This window comes from Phacochoerus africanus, chromosome 15 (assembly GCF_016906955.1).
Source record: "Phacochoerus africanus isolate WHEZ1 chromosome 15, ROS_Pafr_v1, whole genome shotgun sequence".
NCBI classification, from domain to species: Eukaryota; Metazoa; Chordata; class Mammalia; order Artiodactyla; family Suidae; genus Phacochoerus; species Phacochoerus africanus.
In genome coordinates, this window is record NC_062558.1 from 24,882,953 (window position 1) to 24,887,671 (window position 4,719).

Sequence of the window (4,719 nt, forward strand, 5' to 3'; positions counted from 1 at the left end):
GGCACTTACCCCTTCCAATGGCAGAGACAATATAACCCTCACACTTAGCCCAACTAAGATGCCCAACAGTAGTTCTCAACCCTCTATGCACGTTACAGTCACCTGTGAGTGGCACCAGCTCTCTCCAGGTGATTCTTGTGAGGCCACTTAGAAGACCAAGGCTCTGGTCCTTGCTACTCTGAGTGTGGCCGGAGGAGGGACATCACATCACCTTGTCTGAAATGCAGAATCTGTTTTTCTAGTTACTGCTGTGCCAGGCAACATGAGCAGCAAAGTCTCCCAGGACACCCTCTAGAGGCAGTGTGGGAGGTCCTGCATGGGAACCAATGCAAGTGCCAGAAGTTATTGGAGAAGGTGGAGCTTCAATTCACCCTGAAGAATTATGACCCTCAGAAGGACAAACACATCTTGGGCACCATCAGGCTCAAGTCTACTTCCTGCCCCAAGTTCTCCGTGTGTGTTCTGGATGGTGATGAGGCCAAGGCTCTGGATATCCCACACATGGACATCGAGGCACTGAAGAAACTCAACAGGAATAAGAAAGTGGTCAAGAAACTGGCCAATGGAGTTCCTGTCATGACTCAGTGGTAACAAATCCCACTAGTATCCATGAGGTTGTAGGTTCGATCCCTGGCCTTGATCAGTGGGTTAAGGATCTGGAGTTGCCTTGAACTGTGGTGTAGGTCACAGATGTGTTTCGAGTCTGGCGTTGCTGTGGCTGTGGTGTAGGCTGGCAGCTGCAGCTCTGATTTGATTCCTAGCCTGGGAACTTCTATATGATGTGGGTGTGGCCCCAAAAAGAAAAAAAGAAAAAAAAAACAGGCTGAGCAAAAAGTATGATGGTTTTTTTGACTTCAGAGTCTCTAATCAAGTAAATCCTATGAATATTAGGCCCAGGCCTGAATAAGGCTGGAAAGTTCCCTTCCTTGCTGACCCACAACAAGACTATGATGGCCCAAATTGATGAAGTGAAGTCCATGATCAAGTTCCAGATGAAGAAGTTGCTGTGTCTGGCAGTGGCTGTCAGCAACATGAAGATGACAGATGATGACAGCATCCACTTAGCTGTCAACTTCCTGGTGTCATTGCTCAAGAAAAACTGGCAGAATATCAGGGCTTTGTAAGAGCACCATGGGCAAACCGCAGCGCTTGTACTAAGGCACAGCTTAATAAACCATGTGACACCATTAAAAAAAAAAGAAAGAAAGAAATGCAGAATCTCCCCTTCCCCCCTAACACATGTCTACCGAATCAGGATACTGGTTACATTTCGGATCCTGTCAGACAGGATCCTGTCTACATTTTGTCAAGATCTCCAAGTGATTCATACATACACCAAAAGCAAGCAAAATCCAGCCCTAGATGATCCACCCTTGCCTCCCTCCAACCTCATCCTCTCTTCTAGCTGGTTCCTGGCCTTAGCCTTCCTCACCTGGCTGGCCCACTTTCTTACTCGGCTGGCTCATTTCCTCACCTGGCTGACCCCACTGCCACCTGGCTGACTGCCCAGCATCAGTGTTATCTTCCCAGAGGTGGTGGCAGTATCACCTACCTCCCCAGCTCATCACCTTGATCTATTTTTTCATCACTTGTATCCTTATTTGTATGAATTTTGGAAATTTATTGGCATGTTTATTTTCCTCCCTCACTCTCCTCCCAAGCTAGTACGTAGCCTGCATGATGGCAGAAACTTTGCATGTCTTATTTATTATTATATTCCTAGAACCAAGAATAACATTGTTCTTTAATTTCTGATGAAATGCCCTGTAATCCTTTTTTTTTTTTCTTTTCATTTTTGGCTGCCCAGCAGCATATGGAGCTCCCAGACCAGGGGTCAGATGTGAGCCCCAGTCATAACCTAAGCTGCAGCTGTGGCAATGCCAGATCCTTAACACACTGTGCCAGGCCAGGGATCGAACCTGAGACCCGGGGCTCCCAAGATGCCACCGATCCCGTTGGACCATGGTGGAAACCCTTGCCCTGCAATTCTTTTGAACATTTATCAAATAATATCCTGAGTTAGGGCTTGCACTTTTCCTTTTTGTAGACCTCCTCCCTCCAACAAGATTTGAAGTCTTTTTTTCAATTGAAGTATACTTGATTTACGATGTTTATGTTTACAGCAAAGTGATTCATTAAACACACACACACATATTATTTTCCAGATTTTCCTTTATAGGATATTGCAAGATATTGAATATAGTTCCCTGTGCTATACAGTAGGTCCTTGTTGGATCTGGAATCTTAGAAAACTATCTCTCTACTGGTTTTCTTGTCTCCTAAGTGTTTAGCCTAGAGGCTTCTTGTACATAATAGGTGCTCAACAAATATCTGTTGGTGTTGAACAAGGTTTGATTCAATTATTTACAAATAGTATGTAGGGGTTCCTATTGTGGCTCAGTGGGTTAAGAACCCAACATAGTGTCCCTGAGAATGTGGCTAGATCCCTGGCCTTGCTCAGTGGGTTAAGGATCTAGCATTGCTGCAAGCTGTGGTGTGGGTCACAGATGGGGCTCGGATCTGATGTTGCTGTGGCTGTGGTATAGACTGCAGCTGCGGCTCTGATTTGACCCCTGGCCCAGGAACTTCCATATGCCACAGGTGCGGCCATAAAAAAAAAAAAATTAAAAAAAATAGTATATAAGTTCAATGTCTGACATCCTATGGTGGGGCAGAGTAACTTCGATAAGTGTTAAGCCACAAGTCACCACCAGTTCTGTTCAGATACTGGTGACCAGAGTTGCTTACTGAGCAGAAATAATAATTTTAGATTCCATTTCTATTTTTGACCCTTTCCACTAAGATAAGGATGGAAAGACCTTCACTTGGTAAAGTAGGAGGGAAATATCGGATGCCAGAGAATTCCTCTAAGTAGGACAATCTTTGCCTGCCTTACATAGTTAGTTAGTCAGGAAATTTCCAAGTCAGTATTGTGGATGTGAATATCATACTGAGATCCAGAGCTTCTGGGATGGATGGGAAGAAGGATGCATTGACCTCATTTTTCCTCTTGTGTTATCATCCTCCTCTCAGCAGAGCACACAGGAAAACATGGTGGCCGTTCATGAATCCCTTTCCTCTGATGACTCTAAAGACTGTCGGATGTCATAGCTTTATGGCTGTGTAGTATTTCATTGCATATATGTACCACATCTTCTTCATCTATTCAGCTGTTGATGGACATCTAGGTTGTTTCCATGTCTTGGCAATTCCATTTAGAATGGATAAGCATTGAGGTCCAACTGTACAGCACAGAGAACTATATCCAATATCCTGGGATAGAACATGATGGAAGACAGCATGAGAAGTATGACAGTCACTTTGCTGTACAGCAGAAATTGGCACAACATTGTAAATCAATTATACTCTAATAATTTTTTTTTAAAAAAAGGTCGAAATAAAGACCATCAGATATCTTAAAATGTGATTAGCCTCATTTGATAGGCAGGAAAATCAAGAATTTCATTGTGCCTCTTGCTGAAGTTCATCAAACTGAAGGTGAGTGGTGGGTCAGCCCCAGAACAGATGCCTCTAAGACGCCCTGTCTCTTGAATCCTCCAACTCAAGTCCTGTCCTATTTCCCACCTTACCCTTGAATCTCTCATTTAATCAAGGCTCAGGGAGTTCCTTTTGTGGCTCAGTGGTAACCCAACTAGTATCCATGAGGATGTGGGTTCAATCCCTGGCCTCTCTCAGTGTTAAGGATCCAGCCTTGCCGTGAGCTCTGGTGTAGGTTGCAGAAGTAGCTGGGATCCCCTGTTGCTGTGGCTGTGGTGTAGGCCTGCAGCTGTAGCTCTGATTCAGCCGCTAGCCAGGGGTGCAGCCCTAAAAAGAAAAAGAAAAAAAAAAATCACCTCTCAGAGGAAGGAAGGAAAAGAACTGGTAGTAGACATCCAGAGGAGGACTCTCAAGACTTTTGATCCACGTCTCTGCTCAATCCCTGATTGTAGATGAGCCTTAAACCACCGTTTAAAAGCAGAAAGACATATGGTCAATAAACCCCTGCCTCTTCTGTGCTATTCACAATAAAAAGGCTAGTGGTGGGATTTGGGGGAGTTAAGAAATGATCTAGTATCCTGCCATTCAAGTAGCCCCCAGGAGGGAGGGAGAGGGTGAGAAAGTTTGTGGGGAAAAAAACCCAAAAAAACCAAAAAAACACCGGTTTGGGGAAGGTTGAGGGGGAGGGAGAATGAAGAGGCTTGTAAAGAGAAGCTGAACTTCTTCGGGCTAAGCGGTGGAAGTGAGGAGCCGTTCCCCCCTGCCGGGGACTTGATGAATAATCCTGGAGCCTCAAGCTGGGCCTGGCTCTGGGCAGCTGGGGGCCGAAGCCAACAGCCACGCAGGCGGAGCCCAGCCCTTCAAAACGCAAATGAGGGGGGCCTTTTCCACCCAGGCCTAAAGGGGAAGGATTAGAACAAGGAGTTCAAAGCTCTCCAATGGCTCATTTGTGCTTTCTTCCCCCCTCCCCCCGACCTTTATTTTGCAAAGGGACCAGAAATATGGTTGGTTATTATCTCAAGTTATGGCTACAAAGGATTTTGAAATTAAAAGATAAGCGCGCTGAGGAAGCTTCAGTCATTTTCATAAAAGGGGACTTAAAACAGATGTGCCCTCTTTCACGGAAGCGTGCTTGCAAACGTAGAAATGCATATTTCACATAGCAGGGGCAAGTCACCTAGTCTCCTAAGCATCCCAGTGTGTGAACCTGGGCGGGATGGG

At 45.3% G+C, this 4,719-nt stretch overlaps 1 pseudogene; it reads left to right on the forward strand.

Moving 5' to 3' along the window:
• The first annotated feature begins 262 nt into the window (after positions 1–262).
• On the forward strand, positions 263–1,158 carry LOC125117077 (60S ribosomal protein L10a-like; annotated as a pseudogene).
• The last annotated feature ends 3,561 nt before the right edge of the window (positions 1,159–4,719 follow it).